The sequence below is a fragment of the Papio anubis genome, chromosome X (genome assembly GCF_008728515.1).
Source record: "Papio anubis isolate 15944 chromosome X, Panubis1.0, whole genome shotgun sequence".
Lineage (NCBI taxonomy): Eukaryota > Metazoa > Chordata > Mammalia > Primates > Cercopithecidae > Papio > Papio anubis.
The window spans coordinates 79253524-79265744 of NC_044996.1; the positions used below are offsets into that span (position 1 = coordinate 79253524).

Genomic DNA, 12221 nt, shown 5'->3' on the forward strand with positions numbered 1-12221 from the left:
GCAAGGATGCGGAGAAATAGGAAGAATTTTACAATCCTGGTGGGAGTGTAAGTTAGTTCAAACATTGTGGAAGACCGCGTGGCAATTCCTCAAGAATCTAGTACCAGAAATACCATTTGACCCAGCAATCCCATTACTGGGTATATACCCGAAGGATTATAAATCATTTTACTATAAAGACATATGCACACATATGTTTATTGCAGCACTGTTCACAAGAGCAAAGACTTGGAACCAACCCAAATGCCTATCAATGATAGACTGGGCAACAAATCATGCTTCATATAAACCACAGAATACTATGCGGCCATAAAAAAAGATGAGTTCATGTCCTTTGCAGGAACATAAATGAAGCTGGAAACGATCATCCTCAGCAAAGTAACACAGGAACAGAAAACCAAACACCACATGTACTCACTCATAAGTGGGAGTTGAACAATGAGAACACATGGACACAGGGAGGGGAACATCACACACCAGGGCCTGTCAGCAGGTGGGGGGAAAGGGGAGGGAGAGCATTAGGACAAATACTTAATGCAGGCAGGGCTTAAAACCTAGGTGACTGGTTGATAGGTGCAGCAAACCACCATGGCACATGTATACTTATGTAACAAACCTGCATATTCAGCACATGTATCCCAGAACGTAAAGTAAAATAAAAAAATGTATTCCCTAAAAAATGTCTTGAAATAATTACCAATCCAGTAGGAATGAGCGCCCTTAGAGACCCAGATTGGAATCCCTAACTCTTCTTCTCCCCAAAGGAATGAGGGCCTGTTCATCAAATGGCTGATTTCAGGGCTAGAATTGTTTTCATACTGAATACAAGGAGAACAACTATATGCCAATAAGTTGGAAAATCTAGAAGAAATGGACAAATTCCTAGACACATACAACCTACCAAGATTGAACCAGTAGAAATCCAAAACCTCAGCAGACCAATAATAAATGATGAGATTCAAGTCATAATAAAAAGTCTCTTGGGTAAAACAAAACAAAACAAAACAAAATGAACAAACGAAGGAAAGAAAGAAATAAAAAAAGAAAGAAAGAAAGAAGAAAGAAAGAAGAAGAAAGAAAGAGAGAAAAAAGAAGAAAGAAAGAAGAAAGAAAGAAAAAGAAGAAAGAAAGAAAGAAAGAAAAAGAAGAAAGAAAGAAAGAAAGAAAAGAAAGAAAGAAAGAAGCAAGCCTGGGACCCTATGGCTTAATTGCTGAATTCCACCAAACATTTAAAGAACTAATATCAATCCTACTCAATCTCTCCAGAAAAAAAAGGAGGGAATACTTCCAAAACCAATCTATGAGGCCAGTATTACCCTGATACCAAAACCAGGCAAAGACACATCAAAAAATAAATGAAAGAAGGGAGGGAGGGAGGAAGGAAGGAAGGGAGGGAGGGAGGAAGGAAGGGAGGGAGGGAGGGAGGAAAATATAGTCCAGTATCTCCGATGAATATTAATACAAAAATTCTCAACAAAATGCTAGCAAAATGAATTCAACAATACATTAGAAAGGTCATTCATCATGACCAAGTAAGATTTATTCCTGAGACCCAAGGTGGTTCAACATACACAAATCAATGTGATACATCAATATCAACAGAATGAAGGATAAAAACCTTATGATCATTTCAATGGACGCTGAAAAAGCATTTGATAAAATTCAACATCCCTTCATGATAAAAACTCAAAAAACTAGAGATAGAAGGAACATATCTCAACATCATAAAAGCCATATGCAGCAGACCCACAGCTTGTATCATACTGAATGGGGAAAAACTGAATGTCTTTCCTCTAAGACCTGGAACACAACCAGGATGCCCACTGTCGCCTCTGTTATTCAACATAGTACTGGAAGTCCTTAGGTAGATCAATCAGTCAAAACAAAGATGTAAAGGGCTTCCAAATTTGAAAGGAGTCAAATTATCCTTGTTTGCAGATGATATGATCTTATAGCTGGAAAAACCTAAAGATTCCACCAAAAACTATTAGAATTTATAAACAAGTTCAATAAAATTACAGGATAGAAAATTAACATACAAAAATCTGTAGCATTTCTTTTTTTCAAGTCAGGCTATTTAATCATCCAAAAGACTCCTTCTGTGGTAAGAGGAGGTGAGCACCCTGAGCTCTCACTTCCTAGCACTCTGTGTGCTGATGTAGTTCTGGAGAAGTGATATCACCTCTGACTGCTGGCTCATGTTGGTGACTTTGCCCTGAAAGCAGCCTTTCTTCCCTACTCCTTTGCCTTCTAGGACCTCATCCACCCTTGGCTCCAGGGTTTCCATGGTCTCAGGTGGCCCTGCCAGTAAAAAGAACCTAGCACCTTTCTCATCACCCATGATTAAGAACAGGAAGGAATCCTCTGACCCAATCTCATTAGCAACGATATTCATGAACTATGAATCACCCTCCTTCCTGTGTAATATGACCACATCCCCCGAGTCTGGGTCAGTCCTGAGGCTATGGGCAATGTGCACAACTGAGTCTCTGAGCAGATTCAGGTTGTTCTGCAGGAGCTTGGTGTAGTTCTGGAGCTTTTTCTTTTTTAAATTTAATTAAATTAATTAACTAACTAATTTATTTATTTATTTATTTTTGAGACAGAGCCTCTGTCGCCCAGGCTGGAGTGCAGTGGTGTGATCTTGGCTTACTGCAGCTCCACCTCCTGGGTTCACACCATTCTCCTGCCTCAGCCTCACAAGTAGCTGGGACTACAGGCACTCGCCACATGCCTGGCTAAGTTTTTGTATTTTTAGTAGAGACAGGGTTTCACCGTGTTAGCCAGGATGGTCTCGATCTCCTGACCTCGTGATCCACCCGCCTCAGCCTCCCAAAGTGCTGGGATTACAGGTGTGAGCCACTGCTCCCGGCCACGTTCTGGAGCTTTTTCACTGCTTCCGTGTGATCCTCGGCTCCACACTTAAGCAGAGTGATTCAGTGCTTTTTCAGTTTCATGACTTCTCTTCATCCACTTCAGCATCTGGTTCCCAGCCAGAAATATCAGGTTGATTTTATTCCTTTTCCTCTTCTCGGTGCCTAGAATCTTAGTAACTGGAAGGTCACGGAGATTGCTCATGGGGATCCCACAGCACGTGTTGAAATCAACACCCTTGATGGTAACAATTCCAATGGGCCCAGCATGATCATCTGGCAGACCCCAGCCTCTCACCTGCTCCACCTCAGGATCATTCAGGCTCAGTTCTCATCCTTTCTTGAGCAGCTGATCTCTGATATTTTTATTGAAACTCTTTTCAGTGGCAGTTATTTTCTCTGCATTCACAGAGGGGCTTTCCAGTTCCATCACACTCCAAAATCTCCCTAACTCCCATGATGTTGTTTTTAACTCAGACAGATAATCAGCAACTGCTGTGATGAGATGCTGCCCTTAATGCTGCTGCATGTGGTCAAACCTCCACTCCCAGTCTACCCAGACCAGGACCTGGCTTCCAGGATCCAGGGGTGTCTGTGTGAAATGATCAGCCTGGGCTCCCGAGCGGGTCACTCCCAGCACAGAGATGTCATTGATTGTACCACCATCATCAGGGTGTCTTCCACCCTCAGGGAAAAGCAGCATGTCTTGCAGCACCGTATGAAAACTGCCCAGCACTTATTTCTTGCCATTGCTCCCTTCTGTCTGCAGCTCTGTGGGACCACAGGAGATTATGGGTGGTGGTGGACTCCTGGGCATTGCTATTCTGCTGATACCAGAACACCATCATGGCCATCTCTCAGGCATCAGTAGTGTTTCTATATGCCAACAGTGAACAATCTGAAAAAGATATTAAAAAGTAATCTCATTTACAATAGCCACACATAAAATTAAATACCTAGGAATGAACCAAAGAAGTTAAATATCTCTATAATGAAAACTATAAAACACTGATGAATGAAATTGATGAGATCACCAAAAAATGAAAAAATATTCCTTGTTCATGGATTGGAAGAATCAATATTGCTAAAATGTCCATACTACCCAAAGCAATCTACATATTCAGTGAAATCCCTATAAAAATACCAATGACATTCTTCACAGAAATATGATCCTAAAATTTATACAGAACCACAAAGACCCAGAATAGCCCAAGCTATCCTAAGCAAAAAGAACAAAACTGGAGGAATCACATCACCTGACTTTAAATCATACTATAGAGCTGTTGTAACCAAAACAGCATCATACTGACATAAAAGCAGATACACAGACCAATGGAACAGTATAGACAACCCAGAAACAAATCCACACACCAACAGTGAACTCATTTGTGACAAAGGTGCCAAGAACATGCACTGGGGAAAACACAGTCTTTATAAATACTCCACAAGCACAAGCAACGAAAGCAAAAATGGACAAATGGGATTATGTCAAGTTTAAAAGCTTTTGCACAACAAAAGATACAATCAACCAAGTGAATAGACACCCCTAAGAATGGGAGAAAATATCTGCAAACTACCCATCTGACAAAGGATTAATAACCAGGATTTATAAGGAGCTCAAAGAACTCTACTGGAGAAAATCTAGTAATTCCAGTCAAAAATGGGCAAAATATTTGAATAGGCATTTCTCAAGAGAAGACATACATATTGCAAAGAGGCATATGAAAACGTGCTCATCACTGATCATTAGAGAAATGTAAATCAAAACTACAATGAGATCATCTCACCCCAGTTTAAATGGCTTATATCCAAAAGTCAGGTAATAACAAATGCTGGTTAGGATGTGTACACTGTTTGGTGTGAATGTAAATTAGTACAACCACTATGTAGAACAGTTTTCAGGCTCCTCAGAAGACAAAAAATATTTAACTACCATATGATCCAGAAATCTCAGTGCTTGGTATATACCCAAAAGAAAGAAAATCAGTATATCAAAGAGATATCTGCGTGCCTATGTTTGTTGCAGCAGTGTTTACAAGAGCTAAGATTTGGAAGCAACGTAAGTGTTCATCAACAGATGAATGGGTAAAGAACATGTGGTACGTAGACACAATGGAGTACTATTCAGCCATAAAAAAAGAATGAAATCCAGTCATTTGCAACAACATGGATGGAACTGTAGATCACTACATTAAGTGAAATAAGCCAGGCACAGAAAAACAAATGTTTCATGTTCTCATTTACTTGTGGGATCTAAAACTCAAAACAATTGAACTCATGGAGATAAAGAGTAGAAGAATGGTTACCAAAGGCTGGGAAGGGTATTGGGGGCATATTGGGGAGGTGGGGATGTTTTATGGGTACAAGTAATAATTAGAAAGAATGAATAAGAACTACTATTTGATAGCACAACAGGGTGACTATAGTCAATAATAACTTAATTGTACATTTTAAAACAACTTAAAGGGTGTGATTGAATTGTTTGTAACTCGAAGGATAAATGCTTGAGGGGATGGATATTTCTTTCTTTCTTTTTCTTTTTCCCATAAAACATGGATATTTTATTCCAGCTCTAGGAAACGGAAAAAAAAAAAAAAACAGAGGGAAACACATCTTTCCACACACCATTCTAATTTAACTGACATTAGTCTGGGAACGCTAGAGCAGAAATATATGTTTATTTGTATAAATATGTATGTCTTTATACATACATATATGTATTTTCAGATTTTAATCTCACTGGAGTTCATGTCTTCATTTTTTTTTTTAAATGCCCTTAAAGGTCATCAAATGCAAGCTAATACTTCTACCTAAGTCTCCTCATCAATCATTTAATATTGTTTGCATTGCATTCAGTTTGTCTGTTAACCACTTATGTAATTTATCAAATTGCACATTTGGATATGTAAGGGAAAAACTTGATTTAAGTAATACTCTATGTATCAGTTAGCCATTACATGATTTTTTTCATCATTATTTGCAACGTCACACATCTTGCAGTTTTCTATGTAGTCTCTGTATGCAGTCTACTACAGCTTCTAGTGCTGTACATATCTATATCTTCTGGGTGGGACTGCCCGTGATCCATGAGCTTGGGGTCAGGCATAAACTGTGTTGCACCTGAAGTGAATTCTGATTTGGTTTTCGCTTCAGAGCTGAGTTCTGTTGGCAAGGGCACTGAGTGTTTTAAGACATCAGTTGTTTTTGCAGGTACTTCTATTTCAACAGAGAATCCTAGCTTAGTTTTTTCTTTATGTTTAGGGAGTGACTCTTCTTTGCTGCTTTTTGTCCACAGTGATTTAACTGCTCCAAAAATTTGCTGGCTTATAGCATATATCTTTTTCCCGGTTACCTTAGCAATTATTATGGACTGAACTGAGTAACAAACAGTTGCTCCTAAAGTGGCCAGTCCCAGAGGATAAGTAATTTTCTTAAACTTGGAACCTTTTCTCGCTGAAACCAAGCCCACCAATCCTGAAACTGTAATAACTCCCATTTTCGGAAGAAAGTCTCGAGGAGGATTCTTCAGATAGACATAAGCATCTTTTCCAAATTGTGCTGTATCCATTATTCCATTTTTCACAAAGACATAAACACCCTTGCACCAGCCAATATAACAACCAGTTGCAGTCTGGATGGAAGCAAAGCCCATTTGTAAATGACCAGGCTGCTCTTCAACATATTTAGACTGAAGCGGTGGTGCAGTATATATGGGGAGCTGCTCTGGTTTCACTAGCTGCTTTTTGGATTCCTCTTCTTTGACTGTATGTACACTTACAGATGCATATATCAGACCTGCAGGCATGGTTGTCAGTTTTTCCATCCTGATGGTTGCCATGTCTACGACCCTTTCCGCCAAGGTTGAGGGGATGGATATTTCATTCTCCATGATGTGCTTATCTCACATTGCATGCCTGTATCACATCTCATGTACCCAATAAATACATACCTCTACTATGTGCCCACAATTTTTTTCCCAAACTATTGCATTTATTATAAACAAGGGTGCAGACCGTAGACTCTCAGAAACACAACAGATACGAAGCTGAGACAGCTTTGGTGAAACAATAACTGAGAGACAGGGAACACCCAGGCATTCATGTCTGCCATCCAGGGCCCTACACCCCACTTTTGGTCCAGATGGCCCCTTGGCCCAGGTGTCCCTGCTGCCAGAACACACTGGACTGGGGTTCAGAAGTTGCATATTCTATGAGGCTGGTGTCAGCAGAAGCAGGGACTCACAGTCTCCAGGTTGTCCCTCTCCTCCTGGCCAATTTCCCTCCATAACCCAGGGGTTTCAGTCTCACATCAATGATCACATTTTAAAACAGAAAACAGGCAAAATGTTTGGTTAAAATAAAATGAAAACACTGCAGGGAAGAGACCTGAGTGTGCTGGTGGACAGACCACCCTGTTCACCTGTGGGAAGGGCAGGGCCAGCAAGGGCAAGAGCGCTCCCTTTGGGTAACTAGGCTCTGTGTGTGGCCCTCCAGGTGGTCCTAGGGAGGATGCAGGGACAGGGACAGTCCAGGTAGACAGCTATCAGGTAAATAAGGCTCTGTCTGAGGTGTTCTGGCATCAGGAGGCTGCCTGACCCCCAATGGGCATGACACAGGCTCCAGGGAGCAATGGGACATCTGCCCAAAGGATCAAAGCCCAACTTGGTCAGATCCCAAGCTTCACCTGCATCATGTTCCTGGCTCTGCAAAGGGTACCCCCAACTCTGGGGACAAACCTTGCCCTTGGGCAGCAGCTGGCTGCGTTGCCAAAACCAGGACACATCGATATCATACTCACAGAAAGCTACACCATCCTGGTGTGACAGGCCACACTTGCTCACCCTAGGGTAAGCTGGAAAAGAACTCCAGATATGCCCTGGAGAGCCCCCCACCTCTCAGGGGCCACCTCACAGGGTGCTCCCCACCCCATTCTTTGAGTTTGGCTTGAGATTTTAGTAAGCATAATTTCAGATGAGGAAGAGAAGAAAGTCTGGTCCCAGCCCACTCTGGCAAGGATCGTTCCCCACCTCATCAGCATCAGAGGAAGCCACATATACAGGCAGGACACACACAGCACACACAGGGCGTAAGGAACCATGCCTGCACACCACTCACACACACACAACATAACCTAGTGGCAGCCAGAGAGGCCGGGGCACACTCAGGGAGCCGCCTTCGGGGCATCTATGTAGGCCGGGTTGTAAGGAGGCTGGCTTGTGAGGTATGGCACGGTTGCTCCTCTGACCAGGGTCTCATGGTAGGCCGGTGGGCCCATGGACTGGGCCGAGTAATGTGGTGGGTACTGTGTTGGGTAGGGTGCTGCTGGCATCCCTGGCTGGGGGAGCATGGGGTAGTAGCCCTGGTAGCTCGATCCAGGGTAGCTGGGTGGCACACTTGGAGGCTGAGTGTAAGGGGCGTGCACCACAGTGGTGAACGTGGTCGGTGTCACATCTTGTATAGGCAGCAGCAGGAGCAGGTGAAGCAGATGATGATGATGATGACAGACAGCACAAAGATGGTCAGGCTGATGGCCACCCGTAGCTCTGAACCCCATGTTAGCCTCTGCCTTCACCCAGGGGCCTCCTGCACCCCTGGACTTCCCCTCTTTCCATCATGGGCCACTCAGTTTCAATTTCCTCTCCTTTCAGAGAAAAGGAAAGCAAATCTCCTCCTGCAAAACTAAAAAAATAATAATACAAGGAAAGTATTAGGCGGGGTGCGGTGGCTCATGCCTGTAATCCCAGCACTTTTGGAGGCCAAGACAGGCAGATTACTTGAGGTCAGGAGTTAGAGACCAGCCTGGGCAACATAGAAAAACTCCATCTCTACTAAAAGTACAAAAATTAGCTGGGCATGGTGGCAGGTACCTGTAATCCTAGCTACTTGGGAGGCTGGGGCAGGAGAATCGCTTGAACTCGGGAGGCGGAGGTTGTAGTGAGCCAAGATTGGACCACTATACTCCAGCCTGGGCAACAGAGTAAGACTCTGTCTCAAAAAAAAAAAAAAAAAAAAAGTATCAAAAGACCATTGGGTCATGTCAAAGAGACTCAGAAGGCAATGTGATGAAAATCTCACAGGCCAAATATGGGACAATCTGAATATCAATAAAAATCATAACTGCAATGAACTGTAAGCATAAAATATGTCTCACACAAAGATTTCATATTGATATTTGCAAAAAAGTAATGTTCCTGTTGGTTGAATTGTGTCTCCAAAAAACATTCATATGTTGAAGTTTGGCTCAGTAGTGCATGCCTATAGTCCCAGCCGCTCAAAAGGCTGAAGCAGGAGGATAAAGTTCAGAGGTTCAAGGCCGTAGTGAGTTATAATCATGCCTGTGAATAGCCACTACACACTAGCCTGAGCAACATACTGAAACTCTGTCTCCAAAAAAAGAGTCCAAATGTTGAAGTCCTAACCTTCAAAACCTGAATGTGACAATAATTAAAGTTAGGAGTTTTGAAATGGTAATTAAAATAAAATGAGAAGCATGTTAGTAGAAGCCTTGATTCCTTTGAAGTGACTATTGGTAGAAATATGGACATTAAAATGATTTTGGCGAAGGCTCAGAAGGAAAAGAGAAGAACTGTAAAGAGAGAAAGCTTCTGTCATCTTATGGAATATATCATCATGAACATCATATGGTAAAAATACCAATGTTTAAGGTTCTCCTGGTGCGGTCTCAAACAGAAATGAGGAACATGTTATTGGAAACGGGAGGAAAGGTTATTCTTGTTATAAAGTAGCAAAGAACTTGGACAAATTGTGTTCTAGTGTTTGGTGAAAAGTAGAATTTATAAGTGATGAATGAATATTTAGCTGAGTAGATTTCTAAGCCAAGTGTCAAAGACCTGACCTGGCTTCTTTTTGCTGCTTTATAGTAAAATGTGAGAGAAATAATTAATTTGAGGAATGACTTGTTAAGTAAAAAGGGACCAGACTTGAAGATTTGGGAAATTCTCATCCTATTCATATTGCAAAACTTAGAAAGTGTGTTCTGGAGAGAACATCAAGGATATGGCTGGAAAACAATTTACTAAAGATATTACATGTGCAATTCATAGATCCAATGAACAGCTCAGCAGAATCCAGGAATAGAAAGGCAGTTGTCTAGGAAATATATGTGGACGACTCTCTTGTCTGATTTTGTACCTTCTTTGAATTGCACAGGAGGCCCAAAAGGGTTTTGAGAATTTTGTACCAGCAGAAATGCTGCTAACTTGGACTGAAGGGGACAGAGATGGGATAAAATGAAGGAAGGCTGTTGGACTTCTGGAATTCTACAGAATGGGCCAATAGAGCTATCCAGCTGTAAACATGTCTTATCCTTCAAGAAAAGACAAGAATAACCCAAAGGTAGATCAGAGGTCAGCAGGGCTGTCACTTCTCCCTTGGGCTCAAAGGCACAGGCCCAGAGAATGTGACCGTATCCTCCAGATTTCATCTAGCCAGGCATCTGCATGTGAGTGCCAGAGGGTATGTGTCTGTTTTCTAGGGCTGAGGTGGGTAAGGCTGCTTTCCAGAGCTGAGAAGGCTTGGCCACCATGTGGGTGGGCTCAGAGGACAAAACACTGAGCCAAAGAAATTTGTTCTTGAGCCTTAAAATCTAATGGAATTTTCCCTGTTCAGGTTTGAATTTGCTTGCAATCCATGATCCTTTTTTTTTTTTCTCATTTTTTCACCTTGAAATAGGAATTTCTATCCTATGCCTGTTCTACTATTGTATTTTTAAAGCAGATAACTCGTCTGGTTTTACAGGTTTTCAGATGGAGAAGAATTTTGCCTCAGGATGAATCATACCTCAAGTCACTCATATCTGATTTAGATGATATTTATATAAGATTTTGGTGCTGAAATGTGGGGTGCTACTTTAAAAATATAGAAGTGCCTTTTGCATTGGGTAATATGTAGATGCTGATAGAGTTTTGAGGAACAGAGGGAAGACAGTGTGAAGGCACAGGGAGAAGATGGCCATCTATAAACCTGAAAATTCTTCCCTGATGGCCCCTCAGGAGGAACTAACTCTGCTGAAAACTTGATTTCAGGCTTCTAGCCTCCATAACTGTGAGAAAATAAATTTCTATTGTTTAAAGCTACCCAGTCTGTGGTACTTTGTTATGACAGTCCTCGCAAATTAATAAATGTCCTTTGGAAGATGATAGAGAACAATACATTGTCTGGAAAACTGATTTTCAAAAAGGCAAAGACAGAAGCATTTATTTTGACTTCCTATACAAACTGTATCTCAAGTTAAACAAAGCATCTGTACTTTTAAATTTTTTTTATGGATGGAGTCTCAGTATGTTTCTCAGGCTGGAGCACAGTGACTATTCACAGGTGTGATCATAGCACACTGCAGCCTTGAACTCCCGGTCTAAAGAAATTTTTTTGCCTTTGCATCCTGAGTAGCTTGGACTACAGGTGTGTGTCACCATGCCTAGCTTATATTTTGTAAGAAACAAAGAGCCAGCGGAACATGTTAAATGACATCATTGAAACTCAATCAGCAAAATCCAGACTCTGGAAAAGTCTAAACAATAATTGACTATATTTCTTCAACAAATAATTTGCAAAGAATAAAAAAAATGAGAACGAGGGGGAGCTTAGAGAGTTAAAGAGGCTTAACAGACATATTAACAAACTGCAAAACAAGTATGTGTAAGGTGCTTTGGGTACAGCTTGTGTGCATGTCAAATCATGTCTTCTCTTAACCAAGTCACCGCTGTGGTGACTAGTTCTATGCAAACATAATCTGACAGGGCCTTGCGTTGGCCCAATGTAGTGTATATCTTGCTTCTTGCACAGGGGCTTCTCTGATGCCAAATCACTGGGCAAATTACAGACCACTGGGCAGTCAGACATATGCAAATGGGATGTGTGGCAGAATTAAGTCACGTGGGATTATTTTGACTAATAAGGGAATGGGAGATGTTGGCTAAATCCTTCCCTCTTATGTCCTTCAACTAGACAGTTCTGAGATATATTTCATAATGCAGTTCAGAAGGTCCCCAAGATCATATACCTGTTATCAGTTGCATGGTAACTAAAATATGGAATTATTCCTTGTACTGGCTTTCCTTCCTTTTTAAAATACTCCTGTATACTTCATTTCTACTCTTGGGATCAGTTCTCAAATAAACTACCCCACAGAGCTTTTGTCTGTTTGGGGTGGTGTTTTAAAATATGGCTTTTATTATTATTTAAATAGATAAGACCAACAAATCAGGAAATCCCTGCCACTGAAAAGACTGTTATACTCACAGATCACAAGAGGCATGCCACACTGTCAGGGGTCACCCAGGAAAGCACCAGGGTCAGTCAAGAGGCAGAGGGTGAGGGAGAATGTGGG

At 41.6% G+C, this 12221-nt stretch overlaps 2 pseudogenes across 1 annotated transcript; both read right to left on the reverse strand.

Moving 5' to 3' along the window:
* Nucleotides 1-2010: 2010 nt before the first annotated feature.
* Nucleotides 2011-3819, reverse strand: LOC116271802 (annotated as a pseudogene).
* Nucleotides 3820-5646: 1827 nt separating this feature from the next.
* LOC116271803 lies at nucleotides 5647-6780 on the reverse strand (annotated as a pseudogene). The gene has a single exon (XR_004180557.1). The product of XR_004180557.1 is annotated as an MICOS complex subunit MIC27 pseudogene (transcript).
* Between the last annotated feature and the right edge of the window lie 5441 nt (nucleotides 6781-12221).